The following is a 23,296-nucleotide window of genomic DNA, read 5'->3' on the forward strand; positions in this document are numbered from 1 at the left end:
TTTGAGAGACCCAAAGGCTTAGCTAAAATCGATCAATCAATAATAACAATAATAATAATACTAAATGAGATCCTTAAAATTCAAAGAGTGAAGTGCCATCTTCTGGCAAACCTGCCTATTTTCTGTCTGAGAACTGTAATTCCAAAAGCTGTAGCTCTATACAAAGATGACAAAATTCTTATACAATCAAGAATTACAATAGCCATTGTGAGAAACCTTTTAGACAATATCATTCATTTAAGTGTACTTGAAATTAGGTATCACACAAGCAGAATGGGATACCTATTTTTATTGATACACAGGAACTTCCAAAAGTCTCAAAAATTCCAAAATGGCTTTATTAAAAAACTTATTGAAAAATGTTAATGACAGTTTAAAGACACAAGATCAAAATCAAAGTCTGCCAATTAGCCTTGCAGCTACAGCAGCTTCAAGGCCAGGCACCTCAAAACAATACCAAAGCCTCCTCTGTTACACCCTCCAAACAATCCATCATCAAAAGTCTGGTCCAGAAATTGATGTCTCATTTGTAATCAACAGGGACTCTGGAAAAGAAATTATCTTCAAATGGCCTATGCAAATTTTTCAACATCAACTCAAACATCTCCATCTCTGCCTTCAAAGGAGGGTCTCCTAATGGGTTCCTCCCAGAGCCAATTAACCTCTGGGGGATTTTCTGGTAAATGGCTTCATTATTCCACTTACTAGTCAAGGAGAAACTAAAAGTAAAATTAATAATAATAAAATAAAACCTTGTCAAATATTGATAAATATCAGAGCTATTCTCTACATTTCAGACCTCACTCAGAGCCAGTAGGTGGGATCCTAGAACTAGAAGAAGTGTGCAAAGTACAAGAACTCTTACCAGAGTCAGGCTTTCTGAATCTTTGTCCGTAGTACCCTGTTGAGAGAAGAAAACAAAATGTAATATTGTTCCTTCCTTTCCAAATCCAAACCAATTTGTTATTATTTATTTCTCTCCCAGAGATAGCTATTGCCTTCTTGAGTGCTTTGGTTTGTGTCATAAGAATTTGGTTTGGCTTTTGGTTATTTCTGTTGGCTCTCTTTGGCAATGACTCTGGATCTTGTGAGGGAAATAATTCTGCACCCTCTCTGAGAACACCTGTTGAGTCCATGGAGTTACATAATACTGCCAGAATATTTACTGCTTGTCCTGGCTGAAATATGATACTTTGAAATATGAAAGGATTTAATAAATCCCTTCATAAATATATATGAAAGGGTTAATGAATAAATAAATATGATTTATTTATTAGTAATAATATAAATAAATAAATATGAAAGGATTTAATAACTTCATAATCAGAAATGTGCTCAAACTGGAAGCTGATACTCAGAGTCTAATAAAAAAAAAGTTTAGCCTTTCTCCTCTAAGCTAGATGAAAACAGAGGAAAAGAAACAATCCAACGTGGGTGGATGGGTATGCCAGTGTTTTATTTTCAAGGCTATAATCCAAATCCTTGAGGAATTAAAAACAACTATCTTTTCTGATAAATTTGTTTAGAATTAGAAATACAGCTCTAGAATCAATCCCTTTACTAATCTTCAAACTTTCCTTATTTATCATAAAGAAGCATGTAACTTGCATTCTTTTTCAGTGCCTTTGAGATACGAAAGCTAAAGTACAAAGTTTAGGGAGAACTTTCTTATCAGAAGAACAACAAACAAAGGGAAAGGTCATTTGAAACTTGGGCAAATGGAAACTATTTTAAGAGCTTCTCCACAGATATTGGGCTTTCCTGGTGGCTCAGAGGTTAAAGCATCTGCAGTGTGGGAGACCTGGGTCGGGAAGATCCCCTGGGGAAGGAAATGGCAACCCACTCCAGTATTCTTGCCTGGAGAATCCCATGGATGGAGGAGCCTGGTGGGCTACAGTCCACGGGGTCACAAAGAGTTGGACACGACAGAGCGACTTCACTTCACTTCCGTGAAGGGCTTCAGCTGTTTAAGCAGGTAACCTTAACTGATTCCATCCATCAGAAAAACCACTGAGATCAAACTTCTTCATTAACTAGTGAGTTTTACATAATTGTATCTGTCTCATGGCTACCAGTGCTAATTCACTTCAGTCATGTCTGACTCTTTGGCATCCTATGGACCATAGCCCGCCAGGCTCCTCTGCCCATAAGATTCTACAGGCAAGGATACTGTAATGGGCTGTCATTTCCTTCTCCAGGGGAATCTGCCCTACCCAGGGATCCAAACTGCATCTCTTACATCTCTGGCATTGGAAGGCAAGTTCTTTACCACTAGTGCCAGCTGGGAAGCCCTCATGGCTACTACTTTAAAGCAAAACTGTAACATCTCTGGTTTCATCTGTTCAAATGTGTGTCTATATATGCATTGTAGATATGTGCTATGCAGTATTTTTATACCTCCAAATAGTACTGCCAAAAATAATTTATAAAAATGTTCTATTTCATTGGCTTAAGAAATAAGTGCTTATATGAACTGAAGAAATATAAGAGAAAACTAAGAGGGTAACCTCTGGAATTTAGAACAATTCTTTATTTCAGGCTAGGAAGATTTACTTCTCAGTTCAGTTCAGTCACTCAGTCGTGTCTGACTCTTTGTGACCCCATAAACCACAGCACGCTAGGCCTCCCTGTCCATCACCAATTCCTGGAGTTTACCCAAACTCATGTCCGTTGAGTCGGTGATGCCATCCAACCATCTCATCCTCTGTCATCCCCTTCTCCTCCTGTCCTCAATCTGTCCCAGCATCAGGGTCTTTTCAAATGAGTCAGCTCTTTGCATCAGGTGGCCAAAGTATTGGAGTTTCAGCTTCAACATCAGTCCTTCCAATGAACATCCAGGACTGATTTCCTTTAGGATGGACTGGTTGGATCTCCTTGCAGTCCAAGGGACTCTCAAGAGTCTTCTCTAACACCACAGTTCAAAAGCATCAATTTTTCAGTGCTCAGGTTTCTTTATAGTCCAACTCTCACATCCATACATGACCACTGGAAAAACCATAGCCTTAAATAGACAGACCTTTGTTGACAAAATTCTGTCTCTGCTTTTCAATATGCTGTCTAGGTTGGTCATAACTTCCCTTCCAAGGAGTAAACATCTTTTAATTTTATGGCTGCAATCACCATCTGCAGTGATTTTGGAGCCCAGAAAAACAAAGGCAGCCACTGTTTCCACTGTTTCCCCATCTATGTACCATGAAGTGATGGGACTGGATGCCATGATTTTAGTTTTCTGAATGTTGAGGTTTAAGCAAACTTTTTCACTCTCCTCTTCCATTTTCATCAAGAGGCTCTTTAGTTCTTCTTCACTTTCTGCCATAAGGGTGGTGTCATCTGCATATCTGAGGTGATTGATATTTCTCCCAGCAATCTTGATTTCAGCTTGTGCTTCCTCCAGCCCAGCGTTTCTCATGATGTACTCGGCATATAAGTTAAATAAGCAGGGTGACAATATACAGCCTTGACATACTCCTTTTTCTATTTGGAAACAGTCTGTTGTTCCTTGTCCAGTTCTAACTGTTGCCTCCTGACCTGCATACAGGTTTCTCAAGGGGCAAGTCAGGTGGTCTGGTATTCCTATCTCTATCTCTATCCCATCTATATCAGTATTCTGATACTGTGTGTGATACTGATCCACACAGTATGTACTGAAAACCTAACTGACCCCTAGCTTGAATGGACAAATATAACAATTCCTGTGAATGACTTCATTAGCAGGGCCACATTAATGGAAATGTTTTTGCCCTGACAGGATTTGTCTTTGCAGTGGTTATCATTCCCTCTGGACCAATGAATGTTGAGATACCTGATGAATTACTGGAAAATGCCTCTTAGATTATCTTACGATACTCCTAACTTCTCACAAACAAACTGAAACCCCTCACTAGTTTGCTCCCCTGAATGTCTTTCCTTGGGTGAGAAAGAAATGACTAGGAGGCAATTATAACTCTGAATCACTTCCTCTGGCAAGGCTATGTTTTCCTAGTTAGGAATAAAGGTGAAAGAGAATATGATCAGAAATCTCTCTTTAACTCTCAAAAATACTGCGAACCCTTTGTTAAGACAATAGTTAACATACAAAACCCTTAGATTCTCTAGTCAAAGTCATTCTTAATAATAGGAGAGACTTCAATTATCTTTTAGCTCAGCAAAGAGGTATCTGTGCTGTGGTCAATACCACCTGCTACCCCTGGAAGAACACTCCTGGGGAAATTGAAAAGATCACTGAGCAAACCACTTGCCTTAAGGAACAAGTGACTCCTAGAGGGGCCTTTCTTTAACATATGTAATTTTCAATTCTGGTTTCTTCAGTGTGTATGCCCAGCAGTGGGATTGCAATTGGTTTGGATCTTAAGAAGCATGGCTCTGACTTTAAGTGCATTCCAGACATTGGGGATTATCCTGCTTATAGTAACTGTAATAATCTCCTTGGTATGCTGTATTCTCTCAACAGTTTCAAGTATGTGGCCACAACCCTTAATCAGGCTCCCCAGATGGCCCTAGTGGTAAAGAACTCACCCATCAGTACAGGAAATATAAGAGACTGGATTCAATCCCTGGGTCAGGAAGATTCCCTGGAGAAGGGAATGGTAACCCACTCCAGAATTCTTGCCTGGGGAATCCCATGGACAGAGTAGCTTGGCAGGCTATGCTCCGTAGGATTGCAAAAAATCCTACGTGACTGAAGTGGCTTAGCTTGCATGCCTTTAACCACCTGGCAAATGATCTCCCCTAGACTGGAATGTCAGAAAGGAATGAAGGGAATGATCTACTTAAAGATTATGAACTTGAAAACAAGACCTGAGAAGGTCACAGAGATTAAGCAGAAATGTCATAAAAGGATCCACAGAAACTGTGAAAATTTCAGAGATAGCTGAGAGTGGTGCTAATGCCTTAAACTTCGATCACATCTCTCATGTTAGGCTAAGAGCCTGATCAAAAGGGGCAAATAGTTTTAAAAAAGAGACAACAGGCCCAAAATGGAGTTACCTGTACTAAACCCCAGGTCCAGGAACCAAGATTTAATACCAAACTAACTGCTTGTGTCAACCCTCTAGGAATGGAACCTTCAACCAGTCAGCCTGGAATTACCTGGCCAGCACCAGATGCCGTTAAAAGGGCAACTTCGCCTGAAAGAATTCATACTTTGCTAATAGCTTCCTTTTTTCCAATCCCTTTTCCCTCTTTAAAAACCTTTTCTTCTCTACAGTGCAAGATGGGCTGCTGCCTGATTTATGAATTGTTTAATAAAGCCAATTAGATCTTTAAATTTCCTTGGTTGAAAAAATTTTTTTAACAGATAGCATATTTGGCCATGTAAAAAATCTCCCAACACATGAACTCCTTGAAATAGTGAGAGAATATAGAAAGTTCACAGAAATCAAGATTAATAAGCAAAAAGCAATTCTTTTTTTTTATACCAGTAATGGACAATTGAATTTTAAATTTAAAAAGAGAGGAAAAAAAAAAAGATTTATAGTAAGACAAAAAATGGTACAATATGGGCCTGGGGCATCTGGGAGTCCCAGAAAGTAAATACAAAATGGAGGTGTTTCAGTAAGACATAATAGCCAATGGAAAGACCTACAATACTGATACTTTTAAAATGCTGAATAAATAAATAAGTGTGGGAAACAAGCAAATATTCTATGCAGAAGATTTTCAAATAACCACAAGTAGACACTCCACTTTTAAGGAGAAGAAACAAAAATTCCTACTCTATGAATAAGGGCTGGGCAAAGTGTCTTCTTTCCAAAGTGTATGATACACAAAAGAAAAAAAAAAAAAAGAGAACTTTACCATGGACAAAGCACAAGAAATTCTCAGTCAGCAGATCAAACATAACAACAGTGATGTCACACTGAAATTAAGATCTATGTACAGTGAGAAATGTATCTGGTCTTTCTCCTGGCTCCTGACACAGCACTCCTAAAACACTTAAAATTTTCTAAGTGATAGGACTATTGTTTTTTTATTCATATGGATCCTTTTTTTTTTTTTTTTTAAATCACACTGGACTTTATGCTTAAGGGTAGAGCCAATGGAAATGGTCCCCAGAAAGACCAAGTGATTAGGGGATTGAAACTTTGAGTCTTGCCCACTGACCTCTGGGGAGGGATTAAGCTCTCTAAAAAAAAGCTTGAACAAGGAGATCTGATGAGTTTCCAGGTGGTAAGTGAACCCTTGTGCTAGGAGGGTGACATACCCCAACTCTAAGGGAATAGAGGCCTCTCTAGTGGACCTCACCTTATGCATTGTCACCTGACTCTTCATCTGGAGCATTTATAATATACTTTACAATAAGCCAGCAAACACCTAAGTGTTTCCCTGGATCCCGTGAGATGTTTCAGCAAATTATCAAACCTGAGGAGGGAGAAGTGTAGTAAAATTAGACATAAGAGTGTAGGGAACCTAGGGATCCCTTGAAACTGATGTTCGTAGTTGAGGGTAGTCTTACCATTGAGCCCTTAACTTGTGCAGTCTGAGCTAACTTCAAGTCCTTAGTGTTCAACTGAACTACGAACACTTTGTGTCCTTAACGAAGGAAAGACTAGCTCAGTGTGGAAGACCATCACATATTTAGTGTCAGAAGCGTGGGTGTAAGTAGAAACAGCACTTAAAAGTATCCTTGAAATAATTAAATGAGACTGGAACTTTACCTCTCTGATCTCCTTATAAAAAATTCAAAACCCCATTCTAATTAGAGAGAAAATATCAAATTCCAATTGAGTGGCATTAAATAAAAAATCTGACCAGTAATCCTCAAAACTGTCAAGGTTACAAAAAGAAAAAAAATAATCTGAGAAGCTGCCACAGCCAAGAGGAGCCTAAAAAAACATGACAATTAAGTGTAATGTGGTATACTAGATAGGATCCTGGAGCAGAAAAAGTACATTAGCTAGAAACTAAGGAAATCTTCATCCATAGGGTTGTGAAGTATCGGACACAACTGAACAGGCAGCACTTCAGGAAATATAAGATATGGATGCTAGTTGATCATAATGTATGGATACTGCTTGATTGTCACAGATGTATCATGGTAAGACAAAAGAGTAATAACAGAGAAAAGTGAGCACATGGTGCATGGAAACTCTGCACTATTTTTGTAATTGTTTATATGTCCAAATCTTCCTTTTTTTTTTTACACTGTAATGTTTCATCATAACAGGTGAATATATTTCCTTTCTTCTCTTCAGTTATTTTCACCACCAAATATTTTACTGTGATTTCTTACATACAAGGTGGAAAAGGAAGAGAGAGGGAAGATCACCAGGTATATTGATATTGGGTATTTCAAGCTACATAGAGTTGGTAAAATATATTCATCTAAGAATTATATCAAGTATTTAACTGCTATCTCACAATAGCAATTGATATAAATAATCAGATCATTTGTTTCCTTTTTAAATTTGTTTCTTGGCTTTTTATTTTGTATTGCGGTACAGCCAATTAACAATGTGATAGTTTCAGGTGAACAGTGAGGGGACTCAGCCATACATATACACATGTATGTACAACTAATATTTTCTATATGTATTCATTCATCTATATAACATCAATATTCATCTCTAAATTTGTTACAGATTATATATATATATATATATATATATATATATATATGTGCTGTGCTGTGCTTAGTTGCTCAGTCATGTCCCACTCTTTGTGACTCCATGGACTGTAGCCCACCAGGCTTCTCTGTCCATGGAGATTCTCCAGGAAAGGATACTGGAGTGGGTTGCCATGCCGTCATCCAGGGGATCCTCCCAGCCCAGGGGTCAAACCCAGGTCTCCCACATTGCAGGCAATTCTTTACCAACTGAGCCAACAGGGAAGCCCAAATATATATACATGTATAAGTAAGTAAATGATAGTTGCTCAGTTCTGTCAGACTCTTTGCAATCCCAAGGACTATAGGGCCCGAGGCTCCTCTGTCCATGGAATTCTCCAGGCAAGAATACTGGAGTGGATTCACTTCTCTAGAGGGTCTTCAAGACCCAGGGATTGAACGTAGGTCTCCTGCATTGCAGGGAGATTCTTTACCACCTGAAACACCAGGGAAGATAGATGCATAGAGATATGGATATATCGATATATTCTTCCAGAACCCAGAACAGTGTTTCTCATATACATACTTTTGAAGGAACAAATAACATTCTGTTTTTGTACTAATTATTATTACATTTTATTACTTTCATTACATTTAAACATATACCTATTAACATTTCTAACAAGTCTATTGATAGATGTAAGGTCTTTTATTATCTAGCTTTTATCATCCTCATCATAGTTAATTCACAGTGTTTTGTTCAATTGTCTTATAATGACACAAATAGAGTTCAAAGAGGAAACGATATACTAGAAACATTAACGATTCTTGTAGAAACAAACCTGGAACGGAAATCCTCTCTGTGAGAAGATATGCTCTTTAAATTGCTACAAGAATTTCTATGAGGAGTCCAAGGTGATTTTCTCAAGAGGAGACAAATGCTTTTCTTCTTTTAGTGACTGCTTGATATTTTCACAGAGGGTTATAATGATCATAGGTAATGCATCACCAGGCTCTTATATGCTGTAAAATTTATGAGAGAGATGTATTTGTCAAACTCTGTGAAGGCACTCTGTGGTTGCTTATGCAGGATTAGTTTTGCTGGAAGTCCAGCAGACAGAGGCCATTTAATCAACTCTTTGCTGCTAGCCAAAATGATATCCTACTGAGACCATCTGGATGTCGGCTGGAATCGAGTTTAGCTCTACCGGTAGGAGCCAGAGTTGAGTCAGTCAATAGCTTCCTGAACAGTTATGTTTAAACAAAAGTTTAATCAGCATGCTTGTTGACCGACTGTATTACAAACGTGATTTCACAGGATATGGACTTTAGATATAGAGACAAAAGATTTTTAACAATTTATTTTTTTTTAAACTCTAGCAAAGTAACATAAGTATTTTAAACTTTTCTATTTTACCTAATATACAGTCTTCCTAACAATTACCATTCTTGTCCTGCATAGAGCACAGTCCTATATAATTTCATCAATTTAAATCCACAGGCACAGGGTCATTTGTGCAATCATTCAGTCTTTGTTTCCTAGGAAACAGACCAGTCAAGAGATGAAAGATGGCCACCCACTTTCTTTACCACAATTATTTGACCCTTTGCTGATCCATGTAATTCATAAGTTTCTTTTTTATACTGCTCAGATTCTGCTATGGTTTTAAAGTCATTTTAGAACCTAATTGTTATTTAATATTTTTAAAAAATCCTAAAATAGAGTTGTTAGCAACATTCAAAATGGTAAAATTCTTCACTGGTACAATTCATATGAATTTCTAAATCCTATGCTAACTGAAATGAACAATTCTTTCACATACTTTGTGAAAAATGATCAGATATATATATATATATATCTGGAGAGACAGCTATAGAAGAAATATATAGAATAATGCTTGACCTCAATATACTGCTTTTCATACTGTCTAGAATTTAGTCTTTACAGATACTCTTGAATGTCTTATGTTTTTGGCCATGGTATCTGGGGATCTTAGTCCCCGACCAGGGATTGAATCCATGCCCCTTATAGTGGAAACCTGGAGTCTTAAGCATTGGACCAAGGGAAGTCCATATACTCTTTGATAATCTTGGAAAGCCAACTTATGTATAAATGAATTGCATGTTAGTAAACAGTAGCATGAGCAAAGTCACTTCAGTTGTGTCTGACTCTTTGCAACTCCATGGACTGTAGTCCATCAGGCTCCTCTGTCCATGGGATTTCCCAAGCAAGAATACTGGAACATGTTTCCATTTCCTTCTCCAGGGGATCCTTCTGACCAAGGGATTGAACCCCAGTCTCTTCCTTCTCTTGCTCTGGCAGATGGGTTCTTTACCACTAGTGCCACCTACTCAACGGTCAAGTAATAGTAAATATACTTGGAAACCTTCTCCTCAAAACTTGTTTATGACTTAATTATTGCCTTTATATAACACAATTTTTGAGACTGTCCACCAATTTCAAGATACGGCAGAGAAAATAGTTTCTTTCCAAATAATAATGGAAGGCTGCAAATTGGTAATCTGGAAAGCTGTCCTGGCCTCTGGATCTGTCGGTTCATTCAGTCATTCGGTCATGTCTGATTCTTCGTGACCCCAGGGACTGCAGCACTCCAGGCTTCCCTGTTCATCATCAGCCCCGGAGCTCACTCAAAACTCATGTCCATCCAACCCTCTCATCCTCTGTTGTCCCCTTCTCCCGCCTTTGATCTTTTCCAAAATCAGGGTCTTTTCCAGTGAGTCAGTTCTTCGCACCAAAGAATTGGAGCCTCAGCTTCAGCATCAGTCCTTCCAATGAATATTCAGGGCTGATTTCCTTTAAGATTGACTGGTTTTATCTCCTTGCAGTCCAAGAGACTCTCAAGAGTCTTCTCCAACACCACAGTTCAAAAGCATTAATTCTTCAGTGCTGTGGTAAATAATCTGTGGTGAACAATATTCTGCACAAGAGGACAAGGTCTGATTTCTAGCTAGACTGTAGATATCAGAGATTGAGGACAAATTGTTTGCTATTCAGATGTTACTTAATTTGCCTCAAAACTGATGAATTCTAAATAATTGCTAAAAATCCCTTAAGCCTTTGATTAAGAAAAGACATTATATTTTTTAAACTATGAGTTAGCTTGCATGAACTTAATACCTTGCATTATTAAGACATAAGATAGTTGACTCTGCAATATATTGTTTGGAACATGCATTTATACACACACACACACACACACACACACACTTCCCTGATGACTCAGCAGGTTAAGAATCTGCCTACAATCCAGGAAATGCAGGAGACATGGGTTCACTCCCTGGATCAGGAAGATCCATTGGAGGAGGTCATGGGAACTGACTCCAGTACCCTTGCCAGGAAAATCCCATGGACAAAGGAGCTACATACACACAGACATACACACACACCTGTACACACAAACAGACAGATACATATGTATTTATCAAACTTTTATATTGTATATAGATATATATGTACATATATATTTACATATGACATGTTTCTATTCAAGAGCATGCTAAACTATTTATGAAAGAAATCTTATTTATATTTAAACTTCTCTGGATTTCCCCTATGTGCACCCAAACATAATAATTGGAGGGATTATCTATGGAGTTACATGGCAAAAATAAATGTACATATCATAATATTTTTGTATAGCTAATCATACTCCTTTCTTTTCATTATTTGCTTGTTATAATTTTGATTGAGAAAAATAATCTGACACATGGTATTTTAGGATAAATCTATCCTTTTGTATCATATAAAATTATAGTATTAAATATCAGAAAAGGACACCCAAAAAAGATGTCTTTTTCATTATAGGGGACTGGAATGCAAAAGTAGGCAGTCAAGAAACACATGGAGTAACAGGCAAATTTGGCCTTGGAATACAGAATGAAGCAGGCCAAAGTCTAATAGAGTTTGATCAAGAGAACACACTGGTCATAGCAAACACTGTCTTCCAACAACACAAGAGAAGACTCTACACATGAACATCACCAGATGGTCAATTCTAAAATCAGATTGATTATATTTTTTGCAGGCAAAGATGGAGAAGCTCTATATAGTCAGCAAAAACAAGACCAGGAGCTGACTGTGGCTCAGATCATGAACTCCATATTGCCAAATTCAGACTTACCTTGAAGAAAGTTGGGAAAATCACTAGACCATTCAGGTATGACCTAAATCAAATCCCTTACAATTATACAGTGGAAGTGAGAAACAGATTCAAGGGATTAGATCTGATAGAGTTCCTGATAAACTATGGATGGAGGTTCATGACATTGTACAGGAGACAGGGATCAAGAGCACCCCCAAGAAAAAGAAATGCAAAAAAGCAAAACAGTTGTCTGAGGAGGCCTTGCAAACAGCTATGATAAGAAGTGAAAATCAAAGGAGAAAATGAAAGCTGTATCCATTTGAATGCAAAGTTCCAAAGGATACCAAGGAGAAATAAGAAAGCCTTCCTCAGTGATTAGTGCAAAAAATAGAGGAAAACAATAGAATGGGAAAGACTAGAGATCTCTTCAAGAAAATTAGAGATACCAAGGGTATATTTCATGCAAAGATGGGCTAAATAAAGGACAGAAATGGTATGGACCTAACAGAAGCAGAAGATATTAAGAAGAGGTGGCAAGAAATACACAGAACTATACAAAAAAGATCTTCATGATCTAGATAATAACAATGGTATGATCAGATGATCAGACCTAGACCAAGACATCCTGGAATGTGAAGTCAAGTGGGTCCTAGGAAGCATCACTATGAACAAAGCTAGTGGAGGTGATAGATTTCCAGTTGAACTATTTCAAATCCTAAAAGATGATGCTGTGAAAGTGCTGCACTCAGTATGCCAGCAAATTTGGAAAACCCAGCAGTGGCTCCAGGACTGGAAAAGGTCAGTTTTCATTTGAATCCCTAAGATAGGCAATGCCAAAGAATGATCAAACTACTTGCACAATTGCACTCATCTCACACGATAGTAAAGTAGTGCTCAAAATTCTCCAAGCCAGGCTTCAACAGTATGTGAATCATGAACTTCCAGATGTTCAAGCTGGTTTTAGAAAAGGCAAAGGAACTAGAGATCAAATTGCCAACATCCGCTGGATCATGGAAAAAGCGAGAGAGTTCCAGAGAAACATCAATTTCTGCTTTATTAACTATGTCAAAACCTTTGACTGTGTGGATCAACACAAACTGTGGAAAATTCTGAAAGAGATGGGAATACCAGACCACCAGACCTGCCCCTTGAGAAATATGTATGCATGTGAAAAAGCAACAGTTAGAACTGGACATGGAACAACAGACTGGCTCCAAATCGGGAAAGGAGTACATCAAAGCTTCATATTGTCACTCTGCTTATTTAACTTATGTGCAGAGTACCTCATGTGAAATACTGGGCTAGATGAAGCACAAGTTGGAATCAAGATTGCTGGGAGAAATAGCAATAACCTCAGATATGCAGACAATACCACCCTTATGACAGAAAGTGAAGAAGAACTAAAGAACCTCTTGATGAAAGTGAAAAAGGAGAGTGAAAATGTTGGCTTAAAACTCAACATTCAGAAAACTAAGATCCTGGCATCTGGTCCCATTACTTCATGGCAGATAGATGGAGAAACAGTGAAAACAGTGAGAGACTTTTTTGGGGGGCTTCAAAATCACTGCAGATGGTGACTGCAGCCATGAAATTAAAAGATGATTGCTCCTTGGAAGAAGAGTTATGACCAACCTAGAGAGCATATTAAAAAACAAAGACATTACTTTGCTGACAAAGGTCTGTCTAGTCAAGGCTATAGTTTTTCCGGTAGTCATGTATGGATGTGACAGTTGGATTATAAAGAAAGCTAAGCACCACAGAATTGATGCTTTTGAACTGTGCTATTGTAGAAGACTCTTGAGAGTTCCTTGGACTGCAAGGAGATCCAACTCAAACTCGATCCTACTCATGGCTATGATTTTTCGAGTAGTCATGTATGTATGGGAGAGTTGGACTATAAAGAAACCTGAGTGCCAAAGAATGGATGCTTTTGAACTATGGTGTTGGAGAAGACTCTTGACAGTCTTTGAACAGCAAGGAGATCCAACCATTCCATCTTAAAGGAAATCAATCCTGAATATTCATTGGAAGGACTTATACTAAAAATGGAACTCCAATACTTTGGCCACCTGTTTCGAAGAAGTAACTCATTTGAAAAGACCCTGATGTGGAAAAGATTGAAGGCAGGAAGAGAATGGGATGACATAGGATGAGATGGTTATTAGCATCACTGACTCAATGGACCTGAGTTTGAGTAAGCTACAGGAGTTGGTGATGGAATACAGATTCTGTAGAAGGCCACAGAGGTGAAGGGCCTTCATTTTGCATCACATCAAGGGATGCATAGATCAGTGTGACTTACTACAGGTGTTGCTAAATTTGCTCACTCAATTCAGATAGCATCTTCCAGGTTTCTTTTCTAAAAAATTAGTCTTTTCCTTCCTGTACCCTGTTTTTTAGAAACAAATCCCTAAGTGTAGATCACATTTAAAGGGAGGAAAGCCAAGCTTCATCTCCTAGAGGAGTATATTAGAAATGTGTGGTAATGTGTTCAAACCAAGCACAGATTTTATTAAATTATATGAATTAAAATTTGTCTCTATGAAGATACTCTATTTCTTCAAATTTCACTAAGTTTAGCATCATCCGTCAGTGTATCTTGCTTCCAGCAATTATTACTATAATGCCCTAACATGATCTTCTAATTCTCTCATTCCTTAAGGTATACATTTATCTGTAAGGAGGGTCTTTTCCTTCTGCTAGATATATTTATTTATTCAATCATTTATTTGTGTCTGTTTGGATTCATGGTTATTTTTAAAAACATTACTGTTAATACTCCAATTCTTCTTTTATCTGAGAATGGTTTTAAGAAACTAAATTCTTAGTTCTAGTTCTTCTCAGTGGACTAACTAGGAAATACATGCATCAGTTCAGTTCAGTTCAGTCGCTCAGTCGTGTCCGACTCTTCGTGACCCCATGAATCGCAGCACGCCAGGCCTCCCTGTCCATCACCAACTCCTGGAGTTCACTCTGATTCATGTCCATCGAGTCAGTGATGCCATCCAGCCATCTCATCCTCTCTCATCCCCTTCTCCTCCTGCCCCCAATCCCTCCCAACTCAGAGTCTTTTCCAATGAGTCAACTCTTCGCAAGAGGTGGCCAAAGTACTGGAGTTTCAGCTTCAGCATCATTCCCTCCAAAGAAATCCCAGGGCTGATCTCCTTCAGAATGGACAGGTTGGATCTCTTTGCAGTCCAAGGGACTCTCAAGAGTCTTCTCCAACACCACAGTTCAAAGGCATCAGTTCTTTGGCACTCAGCTTTCTTCACAGTCCAACACTCACATCCATACATGACCACAGGAAAAACCATAGCCTTGACTAGATGGACCTTTCTTGGCAAAGTAATGTCTCTGCTTTTGAATATGCCATCTAGGTTGGTCATAACTTTCCTTCCAAGGAGTAAGGGTCTTTTAATTTCATGGCTGCAGTCACCATCTGCAGTGATTTTGGAGCCCAGAAAAATAAAGTCTGACACTGTTTCCACTGTTTCCCCATCTATTTCCCTTGAAGTGATGGGACCGGATGCCATGATCTTTGTTTTCTGAATGTTGAGCTTTAAGCCAACTTTTTCACTCTCCACTTTCCCTTTCATCAAGAGGCTTTTTAGTTCCTCTTCACTTTCTGCCATAAGGGTGGTGTCATCTGCATATCGGAAGTTATTGATATTTCTCCCGGCAATCTTGATTCCAGCTTGTGTTTCTTCCAGTCCAGCATTTCTCATGAGGTACTCTGCATATAATTTAAATAAGCAGGGTGACAATATACAGCCTTGACTAACTCCTTTTCCTATTTGGAACCAGTCTGTTGTTCCACGTCCAGTTCTAACTGTTGCTTCCTGACCTGCATACAGATTTCTCAAGAGGCAGGTCAGGTGGTCTGGTATTCCCATCTTTTTCAGAATTTTCCAGTTTATTGTGATCCACACAGTCAAAGGCTTTGGCATAGTCAATAAAACAGAAATAGATGTTTTTCTGGAACTCTCTTGCTTTTTCCATGATCCAGCGGATGTTGGCAATTTGATCTCTGGTTCCTCTGCCTTTTCTAAAACCAGCTTGAACTCAGGAAGTTCACGGTTCATGTATTGCTGAAGCCTGGTTTGGAGAATTTTGAGCATTACTTTACTAGCATGTGAGATGAGTGCAATTGTGCGGTAGTTTGAGCATTCTTTGGCATTGCCTTTCTTTGGGATTGGAATGAAAACTGACCTTTTCCAATCCTGTGGCCACTGCTGAGTTTTCCAAATTTGCTGGAAATACATGCATATAAATATACAAATCCATGTCCATACATATATCTACATTATTTTTGTATCTTTCTACTTATATATACGTTTATATACACACATACATATATACATATTGAATTAAATATGTCCATATGTAATTTTTAATTCTAATCTGAAACCACAAGTTTCATTCCAACATTCTGCTTCTTGATTATTTTTAATTTCTGTCTGACAATGAGAAACCTTATTATCATTATGGTCTATATATATATATATATATATATATATATATATATATATATATATATACTTATCTGCTCAATCATTATATACATGCAAAGTAACTCCAGAATTTCAAAAATATAAACCTGTAAGAAGCAAATCTACCAACTAAAGTATTCCATCATGGACAGTTATTTTTGTCTTTTGACTTAAAATATCCAGCATTTTAACTTTTAAAAAAGTATCTCTTTAAAAGAAAAAAGTTAAAATCAGGTCTCATTCCCATCAGCTTCCATGAGTTTGTTAAATACTTGTAATAAAATTAGTTTCATTGTTCATAGTGTGCATTCATTACTGTTTCCTCAGCAGCCTCATTTTAAAATGTATTTTTGTAAAGTTTCTTCTCTGTAGCGTACATTTCTATGAGTTTGACAAAAGCATAAAATAATGTTACTGCCAATAATACCATACAGATGAACTCCATTAATAATTACTTATTGTAAAATTCTGCATGCTAAAATATTACCACTGAATAACTAAGAATAAAGTATTTTATTTTACTTATTAGAAATGTATTTTCACTCATCAATTCTTGAATTATAGAATTATCAAGAATATAGTCATCTGGAGAGAGCCAATCTGAAATTTCAAATACACACTTATTTTCTACACCATCATAAAAGTCTGGAAAGTTGCTATTTATCTTTTGATTTCTCTAACAATTGTGAAATATCTTTCTATTTCAATGCTTCTGCATGGTAAATAATGAATTTTTCTTTTTTCTTTTTTGCCTTCCTATAACCTTGAAAAAGTGAAAGTGTTAGTCACTCAGTCATATTCGACTCTGCGACCCCATGGACTGTAGCTCACCATGATCCTCTGTCCATGGGATTCTCCAGGCAGGAATACTGGCGTGGGGTTGCCATGCCCTCTTCCAGAGGACCTTCATGACCCACAGTTCAAAACTGGTCTCCTACAATCCAGGTGGATTCTTTACTGTCTGAGTCACCAGGGACCTTACATTGAAATAAACAATAGAAACATAAACATATTAGATAAACAGAGTTTAGGATTTTATTAGATGTCACAATCAAGCTAAAGCACTTTTAGTTTTAGAAATATTTACTTTTTTAATGAAAGTGAAACAAATGTTTAAAATATTTTATCACCTCTAAATTATTTATTAGGTTTGTACCTATATTTGTTACCAACTTAACACGGTATTGAATGGTATCCTGATAAATGACTGTAGGTAGAATAAGTGGGGAGGCATAGGTTTAGGAATCCCTTACTTTAACTCAGAACACTTATTAATATTAGGTAGCCACATTTCTTAGTTAAAATGGCAATTATGATCAAAGTAAAATTACGTAGGAAGGGACTTCTTTTTGGTTCCTGGATCTAATTTCAACATGTGTGGTACAGGGTTGGGTGAGATTGGGGCTTCCTATCCAACACCAAGCAGTTCTCAGTCGCCAGACAGGTGTTCTATAATTTGACTCAATTTTGATACTCTCTATACAGAGGTAGCATCAGATCCCAGTGCTTAAGGGTACAACACTACAAGATTTTACCTCCACAAATATTTCAGATGTAAGTTTCAATTCTAGGTTGTAACCTGTGCTTTGGAGTTTGTTGTTGCTGTTCAGTCACTCAGTCATGTCCGACTCTTTGCGACCCCATGGACTGCAGCATGCCAGGCTTCCCTGTCCTGTACCATCTCCTGGAGGTTGCTCAAACTCATATCCATTGAGTCAGTGATGCCATCCAACCATCTCATCCTCTGTCATCCCCTTTTCCTGCCTTCAATCTTTCCCAGCATCAGGGTCTTTTCTAATGAGTCGGCTCTTTGCACTAGGTAGCCAAAGTTTTGGAGCGTCAGCATCAGTCCTTTTAATGAATATTCAGGATTGATTTATTTAGGATTGACTGATTTGATCTCTTTGCAGCCCAAGGGACTTTCAAGAGTCTTCTCCAACACCACAGCTCAAAAGCATTAATTTGTCATATTTCTTTATGGTCCAATTCTCACATCCATACATGACTACTGAAAAACCATAGTTTTGACTATATGGACTTTGTCAGCAAAGTAATATATCTGCTTTTTAATATGCTGTCTAGGTTGATCATAGCTTTTCTTCCAAGGAACAAGTGTCTTTTAATTTCATGACTGTAGTCACCATTTGCAGTGATTTTGGAGCCCAAGAAAATAAAGTATATCACTGTTTCCTTTGTTTCTCCTTTGCTATGAAGTGATGGGACCAGATGCCATGATCTTACTTTTCTGACTGTTGAATCTTTTTTTTTTTTAATTTTATTTTATTTTTAAACTTTACAATATTGTATTAGTTTTGCCAAATATCGAAATGAATCCGCCACAGGTATACCCACGTTCCCCATCATGAACCCTCCTCCCACCTTCCTCCCCTCCCCTCCCTCTGGGTCGTCCCAGTGCACCAGCCCCAAGCATCCAGTACCGTGCATCGAACCTGGACTGGCGACTTGTTTCATACATGATATACATGTTTCAATGCTATTCTCCCAAATCTCCCCACCCTCTCCCTCTCCCACAGAGTCCATAAGACTGATCTATACATCGGTGTCTCTTTTGCTGTCTCGTACACAGGGTTATTGTTACCATCTTTCTAAATTCCATATATATGCGTTAGTATACTGTATTGGTGTTTTTCTTTCTGGCTTACTTCACTCTGTATAATAGGTTCCAGTTTCATCCATCTCATTAGAACTGATTCAAATGTTTTCTTTTTAATGGCTGAGTAATACTCCATTGTATATATGTACCACTGCTTTCTTATCCATTCATCTGCTGATGGGCTTCTAGGTTGCTTCCATGTCCTGGCTATTATAAACAGTGCTGCGATGAACATTGGGGTACACATGTCTCTTTCCCTTCTGGTTTCCTCAGTGTGTATGCCCAGCAGTGGGATTGCTGGATCATAAGGCAGTTCTATTTCCAGTTTTTTAAGGAATCTCCACAATGTTCTCCATAGTGGCTGTACTAGTTTGCATTCCCACCAACAGTGTAAGAGGGTTTCCTTTTCTCCACACCCTCTCCAGCATTTATTGCTTGTAGACTTTTGGATCGCAGCCATTCTGACTGGCGTGAAATGGTACCTCATAATGGTTTTGATTTGCATTTCTCTGATAATGAGTGATGTTGAGCATCTTTTCATGTGTTATAGAAATCATTCCAAGCATCTTTTCTGACCACAATGCAGTAAGATTAGATCTCAATTACAGGAGAAAAACTATTAAAAATTCCAACATATGGAGGCTGAACAACACGCTGCTGAATAACCAACAAATCACAGAAGAAATCAAAAAAGAAATCAAAATTTGCATAGAAACTAATGAAAATGAAAACACAACAACTCAAAACCTGTGGGACACGGTAAAAGCAGTCCTAAGGGGAAAGTTGATAGCAATACAGGCATACCTAAAGAAACAAGAAAAAAGTCAAATAAATAACCTAACCCTACACCTAAAGCAACTAGAAAAGGAAGAAATGAAGAACCCCAGGGTTAGTAGAAGGAAAGAAATCTTAAAAATTAGGGCAGAAATAAATGCAAAAGAAACAAAAGAGACCATATCAAAAATCAACAAAGCCAAAAGCTGGTTCTTTGAAAGGATAAATAAAATTGACAAACCATTAGCCAGACTCATCAAGAAACAAAGGGAGAAAAATCAAATCAATAAAATTAGAAATGAAAATGGAGAGATTACAACAGACAACACAGAAATGCAAAGGATCATAAGAGACTACTATCAACAATTATATGCCAATAAAATGGACAACGTGGAAGAAATGGACAAATTCTTAGAAAAGTACAACTTTCCAAAACTGGACCAGGAAGAAATAGAAAATCTTAACAGACCCATCACAAGCACGGAAATTGAAACTGTAATCAGAAATCTTCCAGCAAACAAAAGCCCAGGTCCAGACGGCTTCACAGCTGAATTCTACCAAAAATTTAGAGAAGAGCTAATACCTATCCTGCTCAAACTCTTCCAGAAAATTGCAGAGGAAGGTAAACTTCCAAACTCATTCTATGAGGCCACCATCACCCTAATACCAAAACCTGAATGTTGAATCTTAATCTGGCTTTTTCACTCTCCTCTTTCACTTTCTTTTTTTTTTAATTTTATTTTATTTTTTAACTTTACAATATTGTATTGGTTTTGCCATATATCAGCATGAATCCGCCACAGGTATACATGTGTTCCCCATCCTGAACCCTCCTCCCTCCTCCCTCCCTGTACCATCCCTCTGGGTCGTCCCAGTGCACCAGCCCCAAGCATCCAGTATTGTGCATCAAACCTGGACTGGCGACTCATTTCATATATGATACTATACATGTTTCAATGTCATTCTCCCAAATCATCCCACCCTCTCCCTCTCCCATAGAGTCTAAAAGACTGTTCTATACATCAGTGTCTCTTTTGCTGTCTTGTATACAGGGTTATTGTTACCATCTTTCGAAATTTCACTTTCATCAAGAGGCTCTTTAGTTCCTCTTCACTTTCTGCCATAAAGGTGATGTTATCTGCATATCTGAATTTATTGCTATTTCTCTTGGCAATCTTGATTCTAGCTTGAGCTTCATCCAGCCTGAAATTTTGCATGATGTGCTCAGGATATATCTTAAGTAAGCAGGGTGAAAATAGACAGCCTTGATGTACTCCTTTCCCAATTTTGAACCAGTCCTTTGTTCCATGCCTGCTTCTAACTGTTGCTTCTTGATCTGCATACAGGTTTTCTCAGGAGGCAGATAAGGTGGTCTGGTGTTCCCATCTCTTGAAGAATTTTCCACAGTTCATTGTGATCCACACAGTCAAAGGCTATAGTGTATTCAATGAAGCAGAAGTAGATATTTCTTTTGAATTCTCTTATTTTTTCTATGATCCAATGGATGTTGGCAATTTGATCTCTGGTTCCTCTGCCTTTTCTAAATCCAGCCAGCACATCTGGAAGTTCTCAGTTCACATACTGTTGAAGACTGGCTTGGGGAATTTTGACCACTTCCAATTTACCTTGATTCATAGACCTAACATTCCAGGTTCCTATGCAGTATTGTTCTTTACTGCATCAGACTTTACTTTCACCACCAGACACATACACACCTGGGCACTGTTTCTGCTTTGGCTCAGTCTTTTCATCCCTTCTGAAGTATTTCTCTGCTCTTTTCCAGTAGCATATTGGGCACCTACCAACCTGGGGAGTCCATCTTTCAGTGTCATATCTTTTTGCCTTTTCATACTGTTTGTGGGGTTCTCAAGGATTTGTGGGGTTCTCAAGGCAAGGACAGAGAAGACAATGGCACCCCACTCCAGTACTCTTGCCTGGAAAATCCCATGGGTGGAGGAGCCTGATAGGCTGCAGTCCATGGGGTCGCACAGAGTCGGACACGACTGAGCGCCTTCACTTTCACTTTTCACTTTCATGCATTGGAGAAGGAAATGGCAACCCACTCCAGTGTTCTTGCCTGGAGAATCCCAGGGACAGGAGAGCCTGATGGGCTGTCATCTATGGGGTCGCACAGAGTTGGACATGACTGAAGTGACTTAGCAGCAGTAGCAGCAAGGCAAGGATGCTGAAGTGGTTTGTCATTCCTTTCTCTGGGGACCATATATTGTCAGAACTCTCCACCAAGACCTGTCCGTCTTGGATGGCCCTACATGACATGACCCATAGTTTCATTGAGTGAGACAAGGTTGTGACCCATGTGATCAGTTTGGCTAATTTTCTGTGATGGTGATTTTCATTCTGTCTGCCCTCTGAAGGATAAGGATAAGAGGCTTGTGGAAGCTTTCTGGTGGGTGGGACTGGATGTGGGTAAAACTGGGTCTTGATCTGCTCTGGGGAGGGGGGGGGGGTGGGCAGGGCCACGATCAGTAAATCCTTAATCCAATTTTCTGCTGATGGAAGAGGCTGTGTTCCTTTCCTGGAGTTTGACCATAGTTTGGCCAAACTATGGTAGGGGTAATGGCAGTAATGGTAATAATACCTCCTTCAAAAGGACTTATGCCAGCATGCTGCGGCTCCTAGGACTGTTGTAGTTATGCCCCTGACCCCATGGCAAGCCACTTTTGACCCACACCTTTGCAGGAGATTCCCAGGCACTCATAGGCAAATCTGGCTCAGTCTCTTGTGGGGTCACTGCTCCTTTCTCCTGGGTCCTGTATGTACAAGGTTTTATTGTACCCTTGATGAGTCTGTTTCCTTGTGGGTTCTCAGTCCTTCTGACTGATCCCCAGGTTGTGAAATCTGTTGTGGGCCCTAGAATTTTGCAACAGTGCAAGAACTTCTTTGGTATAATTGTTCTCCAGTTTGTGGGTCGTCTACTCAGTGGCTCTGTAGTGGAGCTAATGGTGACCTCCTCCAAGAGGACTTATGCTGCGTCTTCCAAGTCTGTTGCAGCCAGAACCCCTGTCCCTGTGGCAGGTCACTGCTGACCTGTGCCTCCACAGGAGACACTCAAACACTCAAAGCGGGGTCTGGCTCAGTCTCTTATGGGGGTCATTGCTCTTTTTCCTCAGTCCCAGTGCACACAAGGTTTTGTTTGTGCCCTCCAAGAGTCTCTGGCCAGTCTGAGGTATGATGCTAAATGCAATGTTTCCCCTCCTACAATCTTGTTGGGGCTTCTCCTTTGCCCTGGATGTTGGGTATCTTTTGCAGCAGGCGGGGGTGGGGGTGGAATCCAACATTTTCCTGTGGATGGCTGTTCAGCAGTTAGTTGTGATCTTGGTGTTCTCACAGGAGATGAGCACAGATCCTTCTACTCTGCCATCTTTGTTCTTGGTTCCATGCTTCTGACTGATTATAAATCAGAGGTTCCCATGACATCCTACTTGGGTTAAGTTTGCTAGAATGGCACACAACTCAGAAAAAACATTTTACTTACTAGATTACCGATTCATTACAAAGAGTTATAACTTGGGAATAGCCAGATGGAAGGAATGCAAAGGGAAAATTATGGGGAAAGGACTCAGAACATCCATGTCCTCTCCAAACATGCCTCTCTCCCCAGAACTCCACCTGTTCACTACCATGAAAAACCTTCATACCATGTCCTTTGGGTCTTATGGAGGCTTCATTATGCAGGGATAGTCAATAAATCTTTTGCTAATAGCCAATGACCTAACTCCCACCTTCTCCCCCAGTCTCCTCCCCAGGTGGT

The 23,296-nt window shown here is 38.9% G+C and overlaps 1 long non-coding RNA gene across 5 annotated transcripts in view; it reads right to left on the reverse strand.

The window, feature by feature from the left end:
• Nucleotides 1-315: 315 nt before the first annotated feature.
• Nucleotides 316-23,296, reverse strand: part of LOC147356951 (uncharacterized) — a 40,218-nt gene continuing 17,237 nt past the window's right edge. For 4 of the 5 annotated variants that reach the window (XR_015142837.1, XR_015142836.1, XR_015142838.1 and 1 more), the window contains 3 exons: nt 16,968-17,113; nt 866-901; nt 316-545 (listed from right to left, as the gene is read on the reverse strand). This is a non-coding gene — a long non-coding RNA (uncharacterized LOC147356951). Of the gene's footprint in view, nt 546-865; nt 902-8,385; nt 8,567-16,967; nt 17,114-23,296 lie in introns of all 5 variants that reach the window. The other variant, XR_015142840.1, reaches the window with a different exon arrangement.

The sequence above is a fragment of the Bos grunniens genome, chromosome 16 (genome assembly GCF_055505025.1).
Source record: "Bos grunniens cultivar Pamir isolate PY7600 chromosome 16, Bosgru_T2T1.0, whole genome shotgun sequence".
NCBI lineage: Eukaryota > Metazoa > Chordata > Mammalia > Artiodactyla > Bovidae > Bos > Bos grunniens.